The sequence below is a fragment of the Kogia breviceps genome, chromosome 12 (assembly GCF_026419965.1).
Source record: "Kogia breviceps isolate mKogBre1 chromosome 12, mKogBre1 haplotype 1, whole genome shotgun sequence".
NCBI classification, from domain to species: Eukaryota; Metazoa; Chordata; class Mammalia; order Artiodactyla; family Physeteridae; genus Kogia; species Kogia breviceps.
In genome coordinates this window covers 5,672,547-5,697,945 of record NC_081321.1, presented here as the reverse complement: position 1 = coordinate 5,697,945, position 25,399 = coordinate 5,672,547, and the positions used below count along the sequence as shown (strand labels likewise).

General features: G+C 48.7%; 1 long non-coding RNA gene across 2 annotated transcripts; it reads right to left on the bottom strand.

The window, feature by feature from the left end:
* Positions 1-272: 272 nt before the first annotated feature.
* LOC131767197 (uncharacterized) lies at positions 273-24,497 on the bottom strand. 2 transcript variants are annotated; one of them, XR_010835999.1, is made up of 4 exons: positions 24,305-24,497; positions 23,275-23,333; positions 13,274-13,405; positions 273-1,249 (listed from the first exon to the last, which is right to left on the bottom strand). It is a non-coding gene; the product is annotated as an uncharacterized lncRNA (long non-coding RNA). The 2 variants fall into 2 exon arrangements; XR_010835998.1 differs by lacking the exon at positions 273-1,249 and adding an exon at positions 6,169-6,874.
* Positions 24,498-25,399: the final 902 nt, after the last annotated feature.

The window sequence follows — 25,399 nt, the reverse complement described above, 5'->3', positions numbered from 1 at the left end:
ACGGGTTCGAGCCCTGGTCCGGGAAGATCCCACATGCTGCGGAACAAGTAAGCCCGTGCGCCACAACTACCGAGCCTGCGCTCTAGAGCCCGTGAGCCACAACTACTGAGGCCCGCGCACCTAGAGCCCGTGCTCCGCAACAAGAGAAGCCACCGCAGTGAGAAGCCCGCGCACCACAACGAAGAGTAGCCCCCACTCGCCACAACTAGAGAAAGCCCGTGTGCAGCAATGAAGACCCAACACAGCCAAAAATAAATTTAAAATAAATAAATAAATTTATTTTTAAAAATGTCTATGCGGTGAAGCGTACAGACATCCTCTCATTGTCTCACTGGGGAAAGGGTGTCCAATCTCTCTCCTCTCTTTGCTGGCATATTAAACCCACAAATGAGCTGAAGTGTTCCAATCCTCGACTCTGATGACTCTGATTTGGAAGAGGAATCTTTATCCTTTGATACTTTCTAATTTCGTCTGCCCTCCTCCTGTTTGCCCTCCACTATTCTCTTGTTCTGAGCTTGCTGTTATGCGATTGCTCTGTTAGTTCAGAAGAGTCATTGGCACCTCCAGCTCTCCACATCCTACCTCCTGCTTCCTGCCTCCCAGTTGATCCGGATCCGTTTTAGGGAGAGAAGTTATGTGGGGCAGGAATTGTGGTGGACAGAAGCCCTTTTTCCCATTCCTCGTGTGTGTGTGTGTGTGTGTGTGTGTGTGTGTGTGTCTGTGAGAGAGAGACAGAGAGGGATCCAGGGATGACAAGAGTAGCCATGAAGGAAAGAGAGCAGTAAACAGGAGGTGCTGATTACTGGCAGTATTAAATGACACCCACACACTGCTGGTGCCAAGGGTGTCCTCCCAAGTGGAAGGAGTAAGAGGGGAATGGAGACTGAGAGAACGCCAGAGGCAAGCCCGGACTTACAGGTGCTGCGAGAGCTGGCTAGACTGGGCCAGTGGACACAGGAGCCTTAACCCTTTCACTGGTCTCGAGGCTGACATCCAACCTCCCCCCGCCACTGCCCCAGGGCCGGTCTCCAGCCTCTCTGGGAGGAGAGGTTCTCAGGGAAAGCTGGAGTCTAGAAGCTGGAGGAGTGGCCGCAGGATCGTGTGGGGTGGGAGAGCGGACTCCTGTGCTCTGTCTGTTCCGTTCGGGCCTCGTCAGACGGTTCGTCTCACAGCCTGCCTCGTCCCTTCTGCGCCGTGGAGAGAAGACCCCCGCCTGCGACAGGCTCAGAGGGGAACACAGCTCAGGGAGCTGAACGAAGCCAGAAGAGTTGGCAGGTTGGCGGGTTGGCCTCTACTGGGGGGCACCTGGGTACGTGTCTTTCTTCCCACCCTGCCTTCCCTCACATCCCCCCCACACACACACTTTTTTTTGGCCGTGCCACACAGCTTGTGGGATCTTAGTTCCCCGACCAGGAATTGAACCCGCGCCCTCGGCAGTGAAAGCGAGGAGTCCTAACCACAGGACCGCCAGGGAGGTCCCCCGATAGCCTGAGTCCTGTCCCTCCTCCGTGCCTCTGTTTCTGCCCCAGTGCACATGGTCCTCATCAAGTCCCCAGCTGGACCCCACAGCTAGTGAGGTGTCCGTCTGTCCAAGAGCAGAGCTCTGACGGTCAAAAGCCTCTGTCCAGTTCAGCATGAGGGTGACTTCTGGGGCTGGTGTAGTGGGCCCTTAGTCCCTTCTCCCCTTCCTCACGGGCAGAAAGGTCAGGGAGACTCCCTTGACCCCTGAACTCTGCCCAGCCCGCACCTCTCAGGGCAGGGCGGGGGCCAGCTGGGTTAATGAGGTGCTGGCAGGCACTGGCAGTGAGGGAGCTGATGGGAGGTGTGTCTTCCTCCCTCCAGAGCTGGGGGCGGGGGAAGCTGAGGGCTCCAGCTGGGAGGTACCAGGTCATGTGAAGCAGATAAAACCAGGAGGCCAGGCCACGGGGCACAGCTGACGGCGCCTCAGGCCAGAACTGATGCCCTCCGTCCCTCCCCGACTTACTGGCAGTGTTCTCTGTGCAAGGTGCTAGGAGCATATAGAGTATGCATTCCTAGTATGAGGACTACTTTAAGAATAGTATAATTCCTAGCATAGAGATAGCCCCTGACTTCCAAGCAATTACAAACTAATGGGGAGACAGGTAGACTAGTGGGGAACAGAACATTGATCTGTAAGTTACATATAAGGAATGAGCCAAGAGCTGGGGGACTAATAACTACATAAGGGAGCCAGGGAAGGCTTCATAGAGGAGGTGAGCTTTGTGCTGGGACTCTGAGGTTGAGTAGGAGTTTGCTGACCGGAGTAGGAGGGAAGGGCATTTCTGGAGGAGGGAACAGCATAAGCAAAGACACAGAGAAGTGTTTAGAAAGAAAAAGGGAAAGGGCAGGCTTCCCAAAGCCTCCTGAGAGCCTCCCCTGTCCTGGGGACATCCCACCGCAGTTGCCGATTTCTGGGTGGTGGCTTCGGAGGACAAACCTCTTCCTGGCATGCAAGGACCTCCAAGGCATGGCCCCAGTCATACTTCCTGCTTTCACTTTCTGTTTCCCTGCTCCGTCCCTGGGTCCCTGGACGTGTCCCTGTTCTCTGAATCTGCCTGGGTTTCCCTGGCTCCATGCCTTTGCTCAAGCACTCCCCCCAGCCGGCAAAACTAACGTTCCTGACCCCTTGTCCCCCATCTCCACTTCTGCTTCCTTCAAGGCCCTGCTTCCTTCAGGACATTTTCCTGATAATCCTCCAACCAGAGTGATCACTTTCCTCCCCACTTTCAATGCCCTGGCCATTGTGTTTCTTTGAAAGGCACCTCTCATATTCTGCCTAATTCTGCTGCTGTTGGCTTATGTGCACACGCTCTTCACGGGACTCCTTGAGGGCAGGGAGCCCCTAGCACAGGAGCCTGTGCAGGCCTGGCATTGGTGTCTGTGGAGTTGAACGGCCTTGACTTGCTAAAGGACCCAGATAGAATGGACCTGCAGGTAGATGTGCCTATGCTGTCATCTCTCTGCCCCTGCCCCAAAGGACGGTCTTTGTTTTTTAAATACCTGCAGTTCTTCCCTAACTCCAGTTGTGTATTCCTGATTCATTACTGCCCCTTCAGCATTTCTTTAGTGGCACTCCTTCTAAAGGCTTCTGGCCCCTTAAGACAAGCACGCCACATAAGTTTTACCTTGTGCACCAATTCTGATGGATTAGTAGTGGGTGTCCTAGAATCTTATGTCCAGAAGGATTCTGTGGATGGTGAGGGCTCTGGAGAGAGAACGCCCTGGCTTAGCAGTGCCCGCCTTGGTGGGGACAAAGGGTTTCCTCTGCCTCAGGGAGTTTATCAGATGTTTTTCTCACATTAAGCCACGACTAGGACACTGGGAGAGTGTGGCCTTTGCCGCCGGTGGGAGGTGACGGGGAAAGTGTGTAGGAGCTGAGCTGGGGGCCCCAGAGGCCCTTCTTGGGATCTCCTGAGGCAGACGTTGGAGTCCGCTGTGTGAATGTCCGGGTCTGTGCTCTGACCAGGCTCCCTCCTGCTCTTGACACAATGGCTCCCTGGAGGGGCTGTGGCAGCGGAGCAAGACCAGGAGGGCCTCCGTGGCTCAGGATCCTCGGCGCTTCCTCAGCAGGAAGGCCAAGGCGATGGCGCCGAGTCCCCACCTGTGGGAATGCCCCCCACTCCTTTCTCCTCCCAGGGAGCTCAGGCCTTCAAGAATGATGAGGAGGTAGCAAAAGTGAACAATCTCTGGAGGCGTTCTAGTTCGTGGCCTTGACTTGCCTCCGTGTCCTTGGGAGCCGTGTTCTCCCCCTAGCGGCAATTCCTGGAAGTGCAGGTAGATTTGACTTGGCCTGGGGGCCAGGAGTGGCCTGACGGCAGGCATGGGGTCCCACAACCTGACACTCCTCACTGTGCAGAAAGGCTGCCTAATGCCCTTGGCAGATGGTCCTCACTGCTGCCTGACAACCGCCCGCAAGGCTGCTGCCCAGTCTGTGCCTTTGTTCAAGTGGCTCTGATCAGTGACAGCCCCTTCCTCCAAACGGTCATTTGGTTTCCTCCCTCAGGTCTGTGCTGACACTGGGTGTACATCTGCTTAGCCCCCGAGTGACTCAAAAGCACACGGAATGAAGGACTTTAAGGCTTTGGGTCAGTCCTTGCACGTTTTCAAAGCTAGAACAGCTCGCCCTGCCCCCTGTCCCCAAACCGTGGTCAGCTTCTAGGAGCTCTCTGGCCCTTGTCACTGAGTCCAGGCTCACAGCCTGCCCTTGCTGGGACGTGTGTATTTTGAGGCTCATTTTCCCAGAGAGACTGTGTGGGCGCATCTCGTTATGACACTTCTTGCCCAGCCCAGGAAGATGGGCGGATATTTTACTCCTAGAGCAGACGCTGGCACAACAGCCCCAAATTGTTTTTTCTAATTTAATTTGACAACCCTGAATTTCAGGAAGTTCTTTCTCATCACTGACCCAAATACCGCCTGCTCAAGCTTCAAGTAATTTCCTCATGCTCTGGGGAATACCCTTCTCTGTATCACAGGCCCCTCTTTGGATAACAACCACAGTTCGGGTCATTTTAGCAGCATCCAGAAGCCTTGGATCCTCTCCGCATCCTTCAGAGACGCAGGTTCTCAGTTTGGGGTCACGTGGGCAGCCCGTGGGTCTCCGGAGCCATCCTACACGCCCGGCGCTGCACTCAGCATCGACAGTCAACCTTCTCCTCAGCACAGCCCAGTGGGGCAGGGCTGCTGCTATTATCCCGCTTGCTAGATGCAAGAATGAGTCTCAGGGGTAAAGTAACTTGGCTAAGGACACAAAGCCAGCATGCGGAACAGCTGGGATCCAATCCCTACATCCAACAAGGCTTCAGAGCGGGCATTTGGTCCAACCATGAGCCTCCGCCAGAAGACCTCTGTGAGCATTTGGGCACATGTATCCTCTGACCCCGCCCCCATTTTATGCCCGTCTCCACTCTGATTTTGCATTGATCCTTTCCATCTGCCTAGGTGACCTTCGGTCATGGCCTCATGTGTTCCTTCCTGTCTTTGTTCAAAGGCGGGGCCCTTCAGAAGGGCTTCTGGGTCAGGTGAACTTACTTCCCCAAGTCTCCACCCTTGTATGTAAAATGAGGTTAATAATACTACACTTTAGCAATTATAATAATAACAGCTAACTTTTTAATAAAGCAATTACTAGGTGCAGGAATAATTTAGCACTTGACGTGTAATTTCATTTAATCCTCACAAAAGCCCTACGAGTTAGCTATTATCCTCATTATAACAGATGAGGAAACAGGCTCGGAGAGGTTACATAACACGCTCAAGAGGACAAAGTTAGCCAGAGGAAAAGCCAGGATTTGAACTCACATTTGTCTGACCCCAAAGCCTGCACTTCTCACCTCTCTCCTGTAGAAGATAAGTGGGTTACTGTGGGTAAGCCTGCCGTGGGGGAAGAAAACCAGAAGAAACCAGCTGCCTTGTTTCCATCCTTAAAGGTCAGCTTAACATTCAAAGAAACTGCCTTGAGCAGCGATGTTGGCCTTTGCTCAGGGCTGCGTCCTGCAGCAAAAGGACCTGAGGCTCACCGCCAGCAAGATTTCCTTAAGAAAGCATTTTCATGGGACATCCCTGGCACTCCAGTGGTTAAGACTCCGAGCTTCCCCTCTCCTCGCTTCCACTGCAGGGGGCACGGGTTCGATCCCTGGTTGGGGAACTAAGATCCCTCATGCTACGCGGTGCGGTGAAAAAGCATCTTCACGCATCACCCCCTGTCCCCAAAATATCACTCCTCACAGCACCCGTTCAGCCTCTCCACTCTTCTGTCTCCTCCCAAGCCCTCTTCGTGACTGCCGGTCCCAAAGCCCCATCCCCTTGCCTTTATAAGGTCACCTGCCCTGGTCCTCTCTTCGGCAGATTTTTCTGGGAAGCGACCGTGCTTAAAATCAGGTAGTTGGGCTTCCCTGGTGGCACAGTGGTTAAGAATGCGCCTGACAATGCAGGGGACATGGGTTCAAGCCCTGCTCCGGGAAGATCCCACATGCCACGGAGCATCTGGGCCCGTGTGCCACAACTACTGAGCCCGTGTGCCACAGCTACTGAAGCCCACACGCCTAGAGCGCGTGCTCCGCAACAAGAGAAGCCACCGCAATGAGAAGCCCGCGCGCCGCAACGAAGAGTAGCCCCCGGTCGCCGCAACTAGAGAAAGCCCGCGCGCAGCAACAAAGACCCAACGCAGCCAAAAATAAATAGATTTTTAAAAAAATCGAGTAGTAGACTCACGTGAGAATGGAACATGCCTGTGCTTGGCATCTGGACTCAGTGCATGTCCAAGGCCAACAGAAAATCCTAATGGCTGAGGGGCCACCCGAGAGGTGATTTAGAGAAGTGCCTTCCTCACGGGCCCCCTCCCCCGTCCATCTCCATTTTCCTCCCCCTCCATCAGTAGCTCGCGGAGGGAGGAAGAAGGGGAGCTCTTTGTCCCTCCTGACTCACCGTAGGACCCATTTCTGCATGTTCTGCACCACCCAGATCAATGCCCGTCCGACCCTCGGGCCTCTCCAGACTCCACGCCCTTTCCTACCTTTGACTCCTGTTGCTTTCATCACCCCTGCCGCTCGCCCTGCCTTTGCTGTCACCAAACTTTCGTGGTGGGTGTCACGTCTCCTTAACTAGGCTGTGTGCTCCTTGAAGGTAGGACCTTGTCCCTTCCACGGAGCCCACGAAGGCGCTGGCTGCACCAGCCGACGGGACTTGAAATAGATACTAACTAAAGATTGGACGGGGTCGGGGCTGTGGGATGAGGGTTAAGAGTGAGGTCTCTGGAGTTGGCATCCTGACTCCGTCACGGTGGTAGGTCATCCCCGGGTCCCTGGCGTCCGTGGAGCACCCCCCCAGCTGACTCTGGGCGTGGCCTGGTGATCTGCTTTGGCCAAAAGAGTGGAAGAAGTGACGGATCGGTTCCGGTCTTGGCCCTCAGAAGGCTTTGTGCACTTTTCTTCTCTCCTGGAACCTTCCCACCCTCCTGAGGTTAGCTGGGGAGGACCGTGTGCAGGGGAGCCATCCTAGGCCAGGCCGGGTAAAGCCGCCCCATGGACACAAAGGCATGAGGAAGCCCGGCGGAAATCAGCCTAGCCTGGCCCAAGCCCGAGAACCACCAAGCTGACATACAGACTCACCCAATCCTTATTATTAGCCTGTCATTGGACTTTTGGTGGATGATTTTTCTGGGAACAGGCAGTATTAACGTAGCAATGGATAACTGATACAGCCATTTACCAGCTCGGTGGACCTTGGGCAAGCTGTTCAAGCTGTTTAATCTCAATGTACCTCAACTGCCTTGTCTGTAGAGTGGGGATGCAGAGGCCATTTTTTTGCTTCTTTTTTTTTTTTTTTTTTTTTTTTTTTCTCTTGCGGTACGCGGGCCTCTCACTGTTGTGGCCTCTCCCGTTGCGGAGCACGGGCTCCGGACGCGCAGGCTCAGCGGCCACGGCTCACGGGCCCAGCCGCTCCGCGGCACGTGGGATCCTCCCGGACCGGGGCACGAACCCGCGTCCCCTGCATCGGCAGGCGGACTCTCAACCACTGCGCCACCAGGGAAGCCCCAGAGGCCATTTTTGATAGCTTGCAATTGAGTCTCTTGCCTGGCGATTACTTCAGCCGAAGAGCTGCCTCACCCAAGGTTCTGCCACCTTCCCCAGGGCAGCCTGCATCTGGTGGCCAGCTGGTGTGTGTATAAAGGCCTGGTCCCCTTGTTTGGGGTGAGTCTGCAAGGCCATCCTGACTCCGGAGCTGCCTGTGGGACCGGCCAAGCCTCTGTGGTGACTGTATCGTCTTCCTACTCCTCTCGCTGCGCAGTCCAGCTCTGTTTCTCCTCCACAGGGGTTGAACCCAAGAGTGCTTCCAATAAACCTCTTCCCTTCACATCTCCATCTTAAGAGTCTGATTTCCTGGAACTCACGTGTGAGAGCAAGGGACCACATGCCAAGTTCTGGCCGATGAGGTGAAAGCAAAAGAGTCACATGACAGTTTCCTGAAATGTTCCTTGAGACTGTTGCCTTCTCGAGAACCAACTGGTGGCTGCCCAGGGAGGTGGGGGAAGGAGATGGAGTGGGAGTTAGGGGTTAGCAGATGCAAACGATTGTACATAGGATGGCTAAACAACAATGTCCTGCTGTAGAGCACAGGGAACTATATTCAATAGCCTGAGATAAACCATAATGGAAAAGAGTATGAACAAGAATGTATATATATGTATAACTGAATCACTTTGCTGTGCAGTAGAAAATAACACAACATTGTAAACCAACTCTACTTCAATAAAATAAATTTTTGAAAATACCGCTGTCTTCAAACTCTGTGCTTGTTACCACTACCAAAAGAATTTTGGAAAACTGTATACATCCATGCCTATGTTTTAGACCTAAAATTTCTCTTTAGACTTTTAAATGTAATTTTTAAAATTTTAATCAATATTAACATTTAAAAGTAAAACTATTCACTTTTATTTTAAATTTTATATAAAAAGTAAAGTTTGTAAAAAACTTGCAAAATAATATAATGACTTCTTGTATGCCTTTTCTAGATTCATTAATTATTAATGTATTAAACTTAAAAAGAAATATTTGGGGGGGATTGTACTTCCCCAGGGAGGTGGCCAGAGCTGTTCTTGACTTCCCTAAATATTTTCAGAGAGGCAGCAATTGTACAGTTGTTTAGCTCAAGTGTGGAGTCAGGCAGCCTTGATTTGAATCCTAGTTCTGACACTTAATTAGCTCTGTGGCCTGGGTAAGTTATTTAATCTCTCTGTATCCCAAAATCTATCTCATATGGTTGTATGAGGACCCAGTGAGTTAATATTATAAAGCGCTTACAATGTTACCTGACATATTGTATGTTCAATTTATGTTTATGATACAAATAATATGCACCAATAAACAAATAATTATTTATTGTTAGAATAGTTAGGCTTCAGAGCATATTAACAAGAAGGGAAGACACTATAATACTAGTAAGTTGCAGGCTTACAAAAGATGTACTTAATGATTGTTGTCAAATGCATTATTTACAGGAGAATCACATAACATTGTTGTTAAAGTTAACCTAATAAGAACATGGTAGGAATAAACAAATGAGCAGAGAAATGATTGATGATTGACAGCAGGCAGGAGACGTATCCAAATTTTAAAAAAAAAAGAATGATTTTCCATTATCCAATAATTTGGGGGCAAAAGTTAATGAAACATTTTTTCTACAAGTCATTAAATGTTTGCAAAAATATAAAACACTAAAGCGCCTCTGATATATGTTCCTTTTATTTAAAGACGTCGTGTTCAGCTGTTGAAAGTAAATGTGAAACTTTTCACTTCCTCCTCCTGGAAGTCATGCAAATATGCAAAGGAGAACAGACCCAGACAGGACGGCTGAGAATAGCCAGGGCACGGGTGCGCCTCACAGCGGATCCGCATCGAATGTCCAGACGCTCTTTAAGAATCATGAATATTTTTTTTTTTTTTTTGTGGTTCGCGGGCCTCTCACTGTTGTGGCCTCTCCCGTTGCGGGGCGCAGGCTCAGCGGCCGCGGCTCACGGGCCCAGCTGCTCCGCGGCATGTGGGATCCTCCCGGACCGGGGCACGAACCCGTGTCCCCTGCATCGGCAGGCGGACTCTCAACCACTGCGCCACCAGGGAAGCCCAAGAATCATGAATATTTTTAAGGCAGACAGATAAGGCATGGCGCTTGGCCATGTGTTTATCACCAGTGTGATATAAAGTATGATCACCTTTAGAACTTCACCTGCTTTGTGCTCAAGGGATTCGCCCTCAGGAATCAGGCATCCTTAGACAATTGCGGGTGTATGGAAACGAGTATCATCATTGGGCTTCCCTGGCGGTCCAGTGGTTAAGACTCCACGCTTCTGCTCCAGGGGGCGCAGGTTCCATCCCTGGTCGAGGAAGTTCTGCATGCCTTGAGGTGCAGCCCCTCTGTGACATATCTGAATCCAGAACACCCCAACATGGGCCAAAGCATCTTTTTATTTTTATTTTTTAGCACTGCTTTATGTACTCATTTTCTATTAAATCCTTAAAAAAAGTTTTTTTTATTGGAGTCTAGCTGATTTACAGTGTTGTGTTAGTTTCAGGTGTACAGCAAAGTAATTCAGTTATACCTATACATATACACATACATATACATATATCCACTCTTTTATAGATTATTTTCCCAGATAGACCATTACAGAGTATTGAGTTCTCTGTGCTATACAGTAGGTCCTTATTAGTTTTCTATGTTATATATAGTCGTGTGCATATGTCAGTCCCAATCTCCCAATTTATCCCTCCCCTGCCTTCCCCCTGGTAACCGTAAGTTTGTTTTCTACCTCTGTGACTCTATTTCTGTTTTGTAAATAAGTTCACCTTTACCCTTTTTTTAGATTCCTCATATAAGAGATATCCTATGATAGTGGTCTTTCTCTGTCTGACTTGTTTCACTCAGTATGACAATCTCTAGGTCCATCCACAAAATATCTTCTTTTTATTAATTTCACATTGTGCCCATAACAAAAATACATACATGACAGAGAAGACATGAAGATGTGTCATAGGCTTGTGGTGATTCGATTAAAAGAGGATTCATCGAAACTGATATTTTGGTGTCCTTTTGTTTGGGGCCACAAAGCTTTTGCATTGCAAGCATTGATAATAATTAACTATAATTCATAACAAAATCCAGGAGGGGTGAGAGGCTGAGGCACCCCTGAAGTGTCTCACATGGCATGGATTAAACACCCTCCATCTCCATTAGACAAAATTATTTTCAGCAATAATCATAAAAATAAATGGTGACATTTCATGTTTGTCCTGACCCAACAAAAAAAAGTGTAACCTGTAATTTGCCCTCCTTTCCACTGTTTATTTATTTATCTATTTATTTTTTTGGCTGTGTTGGGTCTTCACTGCAGTGCACCAGCTTGTCATTGCAGTGGCTTCTCTTTGTTTCAGAGCACAGGCTCTAGGCATGCGAGCTTCAGTAGTTGTGGCACGTGGGCTCAGTAGTCGTGGCTCACAGGTTCTAGAGCACAGGCTCAGTATTTGCAGCACATGGGCTTAGTTGCTCCCCGGCATGTGGGATCTTCCTGGACCAGGGCTCGAACCCGTGTCCCCTGCATTGGCAGGCAGATTCTTAACCACTGTGCCACCAGGGAAGTCCCCTTTTCACTGTTTAAAATTTTTAAATGCACATAAAAAGTCCAAGTAGACAGAAGTAAATAACTCAATTCATTGCTTTTGTCTTTATAGTCAAGGTGCCATCCTGGTTTCCTTTGAATCTGCTGTTTGAACACAGATACATGTTGCAGAGATGGAGGTGCTGACCTAGTGTGAAGGGAGCTCAGATGATTCCGAAGGAGGGAATCCTCATAAACTCACTCTGGAAAGGGGTACATGGGGCTGAGTTGGTGGGTGTCAGGGGCCCACTGTATAACTGGAGTTTCCAGGATTAAATTCTATGTTGAATATAATGTTTTTTAAAGGTTAAATCACACAAATACGCCAATTTGAAGTTTACAGACCTATTATTGAAAGCCAGTGGTAACCACAACATTTGTGTAGATTCAGAACTTAGACCCACAAAATATTTTGGGGGGAGGAATATGTTATCAGTGAGGCTGTTTATTTTATTTTTTTTAAACATTTCCCCCCAATATTTATTTATTTATTTATTTTTATTTGGTTGCGCTGGTCTTAGTTGTGGCAGGCAGGCTCCTTAGTTGTGGCTCGCAGGCTCCTTAGTTGTGGCATGCGAACTCTTAGTTGCGGCATGCATGTGGGATGTAGTCCCCTGACCAGGGATTGAACCCGGGCCCCCCCTGCACTGAGAGCACGGAGCCTTAAACACTGAGGCACCAGGGAAGCCCCTACTGAGGTTGTTTAGAATCGCCCCGAGGTGATAATATAGAGCAGCCCATTTGGGAGGTGGTTAACGTGTTTTTTGTTTTTTGGTTTTTTGGTTTTTTTTGGTGGTACGCGGGCCTCTCACTGTTGTGGCCCCTCCCATTGCGGAGCGCAGGCTCCGGACGCGCAGGCTCAGCGGCCATGGCGCACGGGCCCAGATGCTCCGCGGCATGTGGGATCCTCCCGGACCAGGGCACAAACCCGTGTCCCCTGCATCGGCAGGCAGACTCTCAACCACTGCGCCACCAGGGAAGCCCGGTGGTTAACGTTTTTAAATTCTCTATGGACGATGCAGCCTATTGCCCGCCCACGGTGGTGGCTGCAGGGTCGGGGGGAGTCCCACTACCCTCCTCTTGCACGCGGTTGATAAGAGGCCCACCTTTCCTTTATAAGGTGGCAGAACAGTCAACAGGCAGGTGGGACAGAAAACCAGCGGATACCTTGAGTGCAGGCAGGACGAAGGTGATAGAGAATTTGAGTTGGTGGCAATCGATTCTCTTCCAATGGTGTGTTGAGTACTCCTTGGACCAAGGTAGAGGGACTTGCCCTCAGGCTGGCAGAGGGGGGCAGAAGCCTGGGCTCCGGAGGACCCCATGGAGAGCACCCTGATTTCACTAGTGTGAGAAATAAGATTCGACTTTTCATGGGGTTTCTGACACTTCCAGGGGTCAGGGAAGCTCCCAAGATTTCAGGGGCCTGAGATCTAAAGGATGTATAGGTGTTTTCTGAGTAAAAAGAAGAGGGAAGAAAATTTCATGGAGCTGGAAGCTCAGATAGGAAAGTCAAGAGCCAAGAGCCAGGGCTTCCCTGGTGGTGCAGTGGTTAGGAATCCGCCTGCCGATGCAGGGGAGACGGGTTCGAGCCCTGGTCCGGGAAGATCCCACATGCCGCGGAGCAACTAAGCCCGTGTGCCACAACTACTGACGCCCACACGCCACAACTACTGAAGCCCATGTGCCTTAGAGCCTGTGCTCCGCAATGAGAGAAGCCACTGCAATGAGAAGCCCGCGCACTGCAACGACGAAGAGTAGCCCCCACTCGCAACTAGAGAAAGCCCGTGCACAGCAACGAAGACACAATGCAGCCAAAAAAAAAAGAGCCAAGAGCCAGCGTGGGCGTGGTGAGTTTGAGGAATGGAAATAAGCTCAGGTTTGAGAGGACCTTGGGGGCTGTGAGCAGGAATTCCAGAAGAATGGCTAATGATTCATCTGGGTTTGTTGGCCTGGCCCAGTGCCATGGTCTGGGAACTCTGTGTTCTAGGAGGTTCTCAGAAGCCAATCCAGAAATCCAGGGCCCTGCCCTCCCAGGGTTGCCCTGGGCAACCTCTGTTAGTAAAGAATCCTGTTTACTACCTTGTGACTCATACTCACCTGTGGTTTCTATAGTTGCCACCAACAGTGAAGCATAAATCCATTCCTGGAGGGTGGGGTCCACAGGGTGAGGCCATCCTCTTCCTTCTCTGGCTCAGAACCTGGCAGTTTCCCAGACTATAGCAGAGGGGACTGGGGGAGAGAGAGTTTGTCTACTGAATCTCAGGCGTGGGTTTCCTTGGGAGGGGAAGGAGCTGAGTGGGGTAGAGGGACAGATCTCTGCAGTCGGGCCTGGAGGTACACACAGTGCAGCCCCCAAGCTGATCAGAAGCTCCCTCTCTCTAGATAATTATGGGGAGAGCCCAAGAGATGGAGAGAGAGAGAGCCTTCGGGTACAGAAAAGTTACAGCAAGATTCAGGGGACCCAGGCACTTCCTTCCCCAGAGACAAATTGGGTTTGGTCCCCAGGCTGGCGGGATGATAGGCCAGATTCAGAAATGCAAAGCTGGGGTTGGTGGGTGGGCCATGGGGATGTACACAAAGGAACCAGAAGAAAGGAAGCCAAAGGGACAGACAGTCTTTTTTTTTTTTTTTTTTTTTTTTTTTTGCAGTACGCGGACCTCTCACCGCCGTGGCCTCTCCCGTTGTGGAGCACAGGCTCCGGACGCGCAGGCTCAGCGGCCATGGCTCACAGGCCCAGCCGCTCCGCGGCATGTGGGATCCTCCCGGACCAGGGCACGAACCCTTGTCCCCTACAATGGCAGGCGGACTCTCAACCACTGCGCCACCAGGGAAGCCCCAGATAGTCTTTTTAAAAGACCATCTCAGGGAGAGGCAAGACGGAGGAGACTTGGGTATATGTGTATATGTATATATAGCTGATTCACTTTGTTATAAAGCAGAAACTAACACACCATTGTAAAGCATTTATACTCCAATAAAGATGTTAAAAAAAATAACAAATAAAAGACTATCTCATATAGATAACTGAATCACTTTGCTGTACACCTGAAACTAACACAACATTGTAAATCAACTAGACTCCAATTAAAAAAAAAAACCAACACCATCTCATCCCATACGTTTGCACAAAGCCTTACAGGTTACAAAGCACCTGTGCGTCCACTTTCTCATTTGCTTTTTACAGAAGCCATGTGAGGAAAAGCCAGAGCAGGGAATACAATCTATCCTAGAACGGGGAGCCTAAGGCTTATTGAAGTTGACTAATACAGTCAAGGTCAAAACCAGGACGAGAATCTAGACCTCCTGGCTCATAGTCCAGTGCCCTTTCCACTAAACCAATGTTTTTCAAACTTTGGCATCTACAGACTCTTTTAGTGGGTGTCTGTTACACACAAAGTACTAAAATTTTTGATACATTAAAAAAATTATCACAAATTTTAAAATAGCATAACGAAACATTTATTTTAAAAAGGAATAAATCAGGGACTTCCCTGGTGGCGAAGTGGTTAAGAATCCCCCTGCCAATGCAGGGGACACGGGTTCGAGCCTTGGTCTGGGAAGATCCCACACGCTGCAGAGCAACTAAGCCCGTGTGCCACAACTACTGAGACTGTGCTCTAGAGCCCTTGAGCCACAACTACTGAGCCCGTGTGCCTAGAGCCCGTGCTCCGCAACAAGAGAAGCCACCGCAATGAGAAGCCTGCGCACCGCAACAAAAAGCAGTCCCCGCTCACCACAACTAGAGAAAAGCCCGCACGCAGCAACGAAGACCCAACGCAGCCAAAAATCAATCAATAAACTTATTTTAAAAAACAAAGTAATAAATCAACGAGAAAGATATACGTGTAACCTTCACTAGGGTATTTATATTGAGCTTGATATCAGATAGTTTGAGTCATGGCTCAGGCTTGAGTCACAGCCAGACAGTTTTTCTCTTTTTTTTCCTGTTTCCACTAAATGAGGACAAGTTAAGGAACGTCACTGAGTGCTTCATGAGGCAGTCCTGGATAACAGATGAAACTTATACTCAACTGTGCAGAGCATTCTCAGGGAAGGTGGTCTGCTGAATGATCAGAATCCAAATGTGCAATTTGGGAGACTGACCATTTTCACCTGGGAGGTCGGTCAACTGGATTCCTTATCCAGTCTTTGGCTTGGTTCAGCTTTAGAAAGTACTTCTTGTTCTGATGTAGAATCACAAGCTTTGTGCGTGAGTGTGTGTGTGTGTGTGTGTTAAAATATCCACAACACAAAGTTTTTTTATCAAAGTTGTTTTAAAATATGCCCAATTGTATGTTTTTTATTTATTTTTCAAAGAAATCAAATGTTGGGACATAGTAAAACTTTGATGATGCATCTGTGCCAGAGTTCTAGCTTTAAGAAATCCTGATATTTTATGACCAATGTTACAACTGTGAAATTTTGGTCCTGGGTGATAGATTCTGATATATCGCTAAGATATACTACTTGAGCAAACCACGTGCGTTTGGAAAAATGCTCTTTATCGGCATTATCAGTCACGAAATGTCATCCCACGTTTCAAAATCTCATGTAATGAAAAGGAAAAAGTAAAACTATCTTTATTTCCAGATGACATGGTCTTATATATTAAAAGAAATCCTAACGAATTTACAAAAACTAAAAACAAACAAAAAACCCCACCACGATAACAACAAACAAACAAACAAAAAAACCCAACCCTGATTAGAGCTAATAAATGAGGTCAGTAAAGTTGAAGGATATAAGATCAACATAAAAAATCAGCTTCATTTCTATGTACTAGCAGTGAACAATCTGAAAGTGAAATTAAGAAAACAATTCCATTTATAATAGCATCAAAAAGAATAAAATACTTAGGAATAAATTGAACCAAAGAAGTGCAAGACTTGTATACTATGAAAAACTTTTGAAAGAAATTAAAGAAGGTTTAAATAAATCTAAAGACATCCGTGTTCACTGTCTGGAAAATTTAATACTGTTAAGATGGCAATATTTGCTGAATTGACCTACAGATTCACTGAAATCTCTATTAATACTGCTATTTTTTTTTCCAGAAATGGACAAGCTAATCCTAAATTTCATACAGAATTGCAAGGGACCAAGAATAACCAGTACAATCTTGAAAAGACAAGAGTAAAGTTGAAGGACTCATTTACCAATTTCAAAACTTACTACAAAGCTACAGTAATCAAGACAGTGTGGTATTAGTATAAGGATAGCCATAGATCAATGGGATAGAATTGAGAGTCCAGAAATAAACCCATACGTTTATGGTCAATCAATTTTTGAGAAGGGTGCCAAGACCATTAAATGGGGAAAGAATAGCTTTTTCAACAAAGGATGCTGGGACAACTCAATATCCACATGCAAAAGAATGAATTTGAACGCTTACTTCATACCATATACAAAATTTAATTCAAAATAGATCAAAGACCTAAATGTAAGAGCTAAAACTATAGAATTTTAGAAGTAAACATATGTGAAAGTCTGTGTGACCTTGGATTAGGCAGTGGAGTTTTAGAAATGATAACAAAAGCACAAGCAATCAAGGAGAAGAAACCAGATAAAATGGACTTCATCAAAAATAAAACTTTTGGGGCTTCCCTGGTGGCGCAGTGGTTGAGAGTCCGCATGCCGATGCAGGGGACGCGGGTTCGTGCCCTGGTCCGGGAGGATCCCACATGCCGCAGAGCGACTGGGCCCGTGAGCTATGGCCGCTGGGCCTGCACGTCTGGAGCCTGTGCTCCGCAACGGGAGAGGCCACAGCAGTGAGAGGCCCGCATACCACAAAATAAATAAATAAATAAATAAATAAATAAAACTTTTGTGAATCAGAGAATTCCCTGGTGGCCCAGTGGTTAGGACTCTACACTTTCACTGTTGAGGGTGCATGTTCAATCCCTGGTCAGGGAACTGCAAGCCATGTGATACAGCCAATAAATAAATAAATAAAACTAAGCAAAGAATAAAAAAATAAAATAAAATAAAACTTCTGTGGGTCAAAGAACACTAACAAGAAAGTGAAAATACAACCCACAGAATGGGAGAAAATATTTGCAAATCATATATCTGATAAGGGGGCTAGTGTCCAGAGTATATAAAGAATTCTTACAACTCAACAAGAAAAAGACAACCCAGGTAAAAAATGGGCAAATGGTTTGAATAGATATTTCTCCAAAGAAGATACACAGATGGCCAAAAATCACATGAAAAGATGTTTTTAACATCTTTAGTTACTAGGGGAATGTAAATCAGAACCACAATGAGATGCTACTTCACATCCCCTGGGGCAGTTATAACAACAACAACGGCCAAGTGTGGGCAGGCAGGTAGAAAAAGTGGAATCCTCATACATTGCTGCTGGGAATGTAAAACGTTTCGGCTGCTGCGGAAAGCAGTTTGGCAGTTTCGCAAAAGGTAAAACATAAAATTACCATAGGATTCAGCTATTTCATTCCTGGGAGAACTGAAAACATATGTTCACACGCAAGCTCGTACATGAATGTTCATAGGAGCATTATTCAAAATAGCCAAAAAACAGAAACAACCCAATGTCCATCAACTGATGAATAGGTAAACAAAGTGGGGTCTGTCCACACAGTGGAATATTACTCAGCCGTGAAGAGGAGTGAAGTACTATTACGTGCTATGACACGGATGAACCTCAAAAGCATGGTGCTAAGTGAAACCAGAGAGTCACAAAAGGCCATGCAGTGTATGATGCCATTTATATGAAATGTCTAGAACAGGTAAAGCCATAGAGACAGAAAGTAGATTAGCAGTTGCCAGTGGTTGGGGGAGGATGGGAATCTGGATTAACGGCTAATAGGTATGGGGTTTCTTTCTGGGGTGATAGAATGTTCTGGAAGTAGATAGTGGTGCTGGTTGCACGACATAGTGAATATACTAAAAATCACTGAAGTGTACACTTTAAAATGGTGAATTATTTTTTAAATAAATTTATTTATTTATTTTGGGCTGCATCGGGTCATCGATGCTGCACGTGGGCTTTCTGTAGTTGCGGCGAGCAGGGGCTACTCTTCGTTGAGGTGCACAGCCTTCTCGTTGCAGTGGCTTTTCTTGTTGTGGAGCACGGGTTCTAGTCTTGCGGGCTTCAGTAGTTGCGGCACGTGGGCTCAGTAGTTGTGCCTCGCGGGCTCTAGAGTGCAGGCTCAGTAGTTGTGGCGCACGGGCTTAGTTGCTCCGCGGCATGTGGGATCTTCCCACATGTCCCATGCATTGGCAGGTGGATTCTTAACCACTGGGCCACCAGGGAAGCCTTAAAATGGTGAATTTTATGTTATGTGAATTATATCTCAATAAAATACAAAAACAGAACAAGACTCATGTGAACTCCTTTGCCCTCCAGCATCCGTGTACTTCCTAGGGGTTGCGGGTAGGAAGCAGGTTCTTGTACTTGCTGCCTATTTCTGTGACCACGTTGAAAAGAATGTGTCCTTAGTGACTGCTGTTTGACTCATGGTGAAAATGTTTTCTATTTCCTTCAACACTGAATTGGGTTCAGGACACGTATTGAGGGCTGTCAGTGGTTCTCCGTGAACTAAACAGTGTTGGAACTGGAATTCATATGATGATAATAATAGTAACTCACCTTCACTGAGTGCTTTCTATTCAATATATGCCAGACATTGCCCTAAATGCTCTATATGTAGTTCTTCACTAATCTTTACCACAACTGTATGAAACAGGCACTGTTATTACTGTTATCAACATCATCCCCAATTTTCAGAGGGAAAACTGAAGCTCAGAGTTAGACAACCTCCTTTATTAGAATTTAGACCTCCCACCTTCTTGCTCCCAAAGCCAGTGCTTCATCTGTCCTGATTCCAGTGTGTCCTTTTCATTTACCAAACAATCTCTAATAAGACAAAAGTATTTTTCTCTTGCAGTAGAGAATTTTAGAGATAAGCGGAACAGAAACTCATTGACTACTTTGCCATCATGTATGTTTTCCCCCTTCTGAAAGCTATTGCACCGTCTGGATATGAGGATTTTCACCAGCCACAAAGAACCGAATGCTGGCATCTGTACCTGATGGGGATTGATCCTGAACCTACTTTGCCATTGTTCTCTGACATCCAACAGTGGCGATAAAACTGCTTTCTAAGTATCTATGTCACTAACTTCACAACTGGTTTGTCTGTCTTCTCTGTTTTTTTCTTGTACTTGTGTTTGCTCTGAAGAGTGATGGCAACTTGGAGTGATGTGCTGTATTCCTGGGGCCTTTCTCTCTATCACAAACTTAAATTTTTATTCTGGGAAATGCTATATTGCAGTTATTCTGGAAAAAATCAGTAGGCTCTAACTATGACCGATACACAAGCTTTAATGACTTTGAACCTCGATTTGACATTTTAGAGCTGACAATGCACTGGGGACAGGGGTGAATAGTCCATAAAACCCAGTTTCCAGATAATGTTTGTGGTAGTTCCTATTTGCAGTTTCTTTTCTCTTACTGTGCAAAATAATCACTCACACTTTCCTTCATCCCAGCACCTTTAGACATATTATATCCCCACTGAAACCCAGGTCACAGTTTATGAATGGCATTGTTCGGAGCTGTCAGATCCCGATTGCTATCTTAATTGCTATATTTACGAGTCAAGGAAGCACTTTCAAGCCATTCATGAGTTTTTCTAATTTGGGGGTATAACATAGCACAAGAGTATGAACATATAAAGCACATTTTAAAAGGTAAACAAAAACATGCATACGACAGGAAAATGATTCACCAGAGTCTCCTGTCCCCATTAATTAAATCTTTAAGAATCTGAAATCTTTAGGATTGTAATAATTATTAATATAATGAGACGCTGTGACAGCTGTAATCAATGCCACATTTCGAATTTGTGAAAAGTGGGGAACTAAGGTGCTTATTACTTTTTTCCCTGAAACTACCAGTCTACCTGAGGGCCCAGTGATACAACTTTCCTTGGAAACATTTCAAGCCTCCAAGAGTTGTTGTTTCTTTTAAAAAATAAATTTATTTATTTTTGGCTGTGTTGGGTCTTCGTTGCTGCGCGTGGGCTTTCTCTAGTTGCAGCGAGCGGGGGCTACTCTTCGTGGTGTGCAGGCTTATTGAGGTAGTTTCTCTTGTTGCAGAGCACGGGCTCTAGGCACGTGGGCTTCAGTAGTTGTGGCGCGCAGGCTCAGTAGTTGTGCCTCGCGGGCTCTAGAGCGCAGGCTCAGTAGTTGTGGCGCACGGGCTTAGTTGCTCTGAGGCACGTGGGATCTTCCCGGCCCAGGTCTCGAACCCGTGTCTCCTGCACTGGTAGGCGTTTCTTAACCACTGCGCCACCAGGGAAGTCCTCCAAGAGTTTTTTGTTTGTTTGTTTTTGTCTGTTTTTTTTTTTTTTGGCTGCGCCACACCACATGCGGGATCTTGGTTCCTGGCCCAGAGATCGAGCACGCGCTCCCTGCAGTGGAAGCACGCAGTCTTAACCACTGGACTGCCAGGGAAGGTCCTCAGTGCTCCAAGAGACTTTAATTTCCTAAGAGGTGGGCTGCGGGGGAGGACAGAAGAAGTGTGGACAGAGGCCATCTGAGATGCTGAGGGTAGGCTCGGAGCAGGGACTCGGAATCCTGCATTTCTCCCCCGGCTTGGGAATCCTAGGCAACAATTCTATCCCACCGCCAGGGGGCGGTGTAGAACTAGGGATGGCAGCCCTGGACCTGCGGGGCTGCTTTAGTTATTCCCCAGGCATTCTTGACCACTAACACTTCGCTTTGTTTTTTCTCCCTTATATTCCGGTTCTTAACCTGGTGACTCTGGTCAGGCTTCTGATGGTCAGTGAACACCTAGAATTTATGTGTAAAATATGTGTTTAGCTTCATTTTTCTATCTAGAGGGAGGTTTTATAGTTTTGATCAGACTCAGAGTAATAGTATCCCCTTGAGAGAGTAGAATGCAATGATGTGAGGTACTAATATGCTGACATCTATCGGTGGCGAGCACTTGTTATATATAACTTAACACAATAATCCTCAAAATTACCTTGCAAGATATCCTCATTTTACAGAAAACAGAACTCCCAAACCCCTGAAGTTCAGAGAGATGAAAGTACTTTGCCCCATGACACACAGCTAATAAGTGGTGAGGCTGGGATTTAACTCCAGGAATGCCTGCTTCTCACTGTGCTGTTGCTACACTGAGAAAAAAAGCTAGAGACTCACTCATTCATCAGCAAAGATGTAGGAGGGACTGACTGTGTGTCCAGCATCCTGTACTGGGTGCTGGGGTAGAGGGGGATCCGGACACCTCTGCCTCCTGCCTTCTTGGGGCTTTAGTGCCTGGAGGTGATGGCAGCGATGGTGGTCATGTCAGCAGGAAACAGGCAGTAAACAAATAAGCCTGTAATTGCAAACTGAGAAAAGTGCTCTGAAGGAAATAAAGGGGACAGCAACATAGAAAAATGGGGAAATTTACAGATAGTTTGGCCAGGGAAAACCTGAGCATGTTAGCTCAGAGTAAAGGGTGGGGAGTGCCATGGGAAAAGGTGGAGACAGAGCCTTCCGGGGGGACGAGCCTGGTCTGGGTACGCAGAGGCAGCTGGCGCGGCTGAACAGGGGACCCAGAGCAGAGGTGAGGGTGACAGAGGAGTAGAAGACATCGGGGCTTTCTAGACCAAGTAAGGAATTCAGATCCTATTCTCATAATAGGAAGCCATTCTAGGGTTTAAAGCAGGAGAGAAATGCCAGCTAATTTATGTTTTTCTTATTTTTAATTGTAAAAGAACCCCAACACAATGCCAAATTTACCATCTTAACCTTTTTTTCTTTTTTTTTTTTTTTTTGCGATACGCGGGCCTCTCACCGTTGTGGCCTCTCCCGTTGCGGAGCACAGGCTCTGGACGCGCAGGTCAGTGGCCGTGGCTCACGGGCCCAGACGCTCCGCGGCACGTGGGATCCTCCCGGACCGGGGCACGAACCCGTGTCCCCTGCATTGCCAGGCGGACTCTCAACCACTGCGCCACCAGGGAAGCCCTTAACCATTTTTTCAGGTTTACAGTTCAGTAGTGTTAAGTACATTCACATTGTTGTGCAACTTCCAGTACTCTTTTCATTTTGAAAAACTAAAATTCTGTACCCATCAAACAACAACTTCCCACGTCCATCCCCCCGGCCCTGCATTCCCGGGCAACACCATTCCACTTCTTTCTGTCTCTGTGGATTTGACCACAGTAGGGACCTCATGTAAGTGGAATCATACACTATATGTGTGTGACTGACTTATTTCACTTAACATAATGTCCTCCAGGTTCATCTATGCTGTAGCAGGAGTCAGAATTTCCTTCATCGGGGAGGAAGAGGACCAAGATCAGAGGCCACGGTGATGGATGGCTCTCGCATGTGGATGCTGCCTGGCAGAGTGAGAGCAGAGTCACGGGGAGAGCAAGCGTCGAGCCAGGAGCCGAGTTTTCAGGGAAGGAGGGGAAGTGGCCAAGAGGCCAGAGGACCACAGCAAGAAGGAGCACCAGGAAGAAGGGGAACGGGAGCTAAAGCTGATCGCCCAGCTTCTTCAAGGATGTTTATATAGGGGTGGCAGGGGTGGTGGTGGGATGACACTTCTAGAAGCAGCCATGAGGAGCCAGGAGGATGCAAACCTCACTTACTGCCCCTCAGGTATGTAGGGAATGTGAGGATAAGATCAAGGCTAGGTTTGGGGAAGAATTTTCTGACCTGGACAGGGTATGAAGCATGAAGACCTGCAGCAAAAGGAGCCCTAGGAGGCATCTTTTCTTCTGGGAGACGTTTGGGAGCAGAACTGACCCCTCCACCACCCTTCATTTCCTGTCTCCCCATTTTTGGGGGGGGCGGAGTCTTAATCACTGGACAGCCAGGGAAGTCCCTCTCTCCATCTCCTTGAGGCCTGTTGGGGCTGCCTGGCCTCTTTGGCCGAGAGGTTTCATTTATCTATGGAGCTCCATGAAACGTAGACACTTACTCTTCTAGGCCCTGGAGAGACAGCGGTGAATACAACAGAGGAAAAGAAATTGCGGCCCCACATAGCTGGCTTCCCGGCAGGGGGATTTCTTTAGGTGGGTTCTCATGCAAAAGCATCCAGCAGGGTAACTTACTCACTCCCGGTGCTGGAATCTGGATGTGGGCTGAGTTCGATGTGAGTCACATGGGTTGCCTGGAGGAAGGGAGAGGGGGGATGACATTGAGAAAATGGAAAGAGCCCCAGGGCTTGGGGGTTGAGGCCTGGGTCCCAGCAACCTTGAACGAGTCATTTACTTCTCCTGGGACTTTACCTGTTAGCTGATCTGTCAAGGGGCAGGATAATCTCTCATTCCCCAACTGTTGTGGAGTTAAAGTGTTGCCTAAACAATTAAGTGGTCTACAAATTGTCACTACAGGGACTTCCCTGGTGGCGAAGTGGTTAAGAATCCCCCTGCCAATGCAGGGCACACGGGTTCGAGCCCTGGTCCGGGAAGATCCCACATGCCACGGAGTAACTAAGTCTGTACGTCACAACTACTGGGCCTGTACTCTAGAGCCCACGAGCCACAACTACTGAGCCTGCGCTCTAGAGCCCGTGAGCCACAACTACTGAGCCCGCGAGCCACAACTACTGAAGCCCGCGCACCTAGAGCCCGTGCTCCGCAACAAGAGAGAAGCCTGCGCACCACAACGAAGAGTGGCCCCCGCCCTCAGCAACTAGAGAAAGCCGGCGCACAGTAACAAAGACCCAACGCAGCCAAAAATAAATAAATAAATATTTTTAAAAAAATTGTCACTACACCATGACTTAAGCCTTCATTTCCTTATCTGAGTATGGGTGCATAATGGCAACTGCCTCCCCCAGGGTGGCTATGAGGATGAATTAAACACATAAACTAAGTATAAAAGGCCTCCGGATCACCTCAGCTCAGAAGGTGGAGACGCGTAGGGGTGAAGAGGGCGGGGCCACGGGGGTGGCGGGGCCACGGGGTGGGCGGGGGCGGGGCCACGGGGCGGGCGGGGCGGGGCGGGGCAGCGGGGAGTCCGGGAGGCCGCCAAGGGGCGGCGGGGGCGGCGGGGGCGGCGGGGGCGGCGGGGGCGGCGGGGGCGGCGGGGGCGGCGGGGGTAGAGGGAGCGGATCCCGGGGGGAGGCGGGTGACTCACGGCGGCGGGAAGGAAGATGAGTCAGCCGTCCTCTGGCTTCCCGCGCCCGCCGCGCCCCGGCCGCCGTCCGCAGCTGACCCTCGGGAGGGCCCCCGAGGGCGCCACCCTGCCGCCGGCCGGGCCCGGGCTTCCCCAAAGCGGGGGCGCGCAGGGCCCAGCGCTCGGCATTTTCTCCTTCGGGGCCGGGGCTTCGGAAGGAGACTTCGTGCGCGCCCAGGCTGATCCAAGGGCGGCGGGTGCCAGCTCGGGAGCCGGCGGAGGCGCTGCCCGGGGGCTCGGGCTGGGCGGTGGCACTTCCTGCGGGCGGGGGGCGGGGAGGGGCGTGGTTCCCTGGAGAACCGCTCCCAGCAAGGCGGCCGGGCCCTCTGGAATGCTCCAGGTGCCGGGTGGGCTGCGGGCGGCGCGGAGAAACTCTCCCTCACGCCAAAGCCACACGCAGAAGGCCGGCTTTGGACCTTGGCGTGCCGTCTGTTTTCACCTCTTCCCAGACTAAGTCAGAAGGAAGAGGAACCTCCGGGGTCAAAGATGCCCGAGGCCTTGCGGAGCCTGGGCCCTGGCTTCGCGTGGGAGATCCGGCCCAGGCAGGGAGGTGATTTGTCCAAAGGCCTCAGAGAGGAGGCCGAGCTCCTGGGTCTGGACCTCCTGCTCACCAGGTCATGGAAAGTGCTTAAAATAGTTCCTGGCGCATAGTCAGACGTAATGTGTAATAAATAATATATGTATATATATGTGTCTCATAGCTCATCTTTATGGGGCGCTTACTGCATGCCCGGTATTGTTGCAAGTGCTCTTCATGGATTAATTGATTCTCACCACTGCACTAGGACATAGATACTCTTCTTATCACCATATGGCAGCTGAGGAAACATGTTCAAAGAAGTTAGGTAACCTGCCCAACATCACACAGCTAGGAAGTATAGTGTGGGAGTTAAACCCAGACCCCCTGGCCTCAGAGGCCGTATGCATGAGGCTGACTTCAAATATTGTTGAGGTCCAGGTGTTGACACAGAAATTAACCAGTCGATCTAAGAAAGAAATGGGGAATTTTATTCATGCCAAACTGAGGGTTATAACCTAGGAACAGCCTCTCAGAAA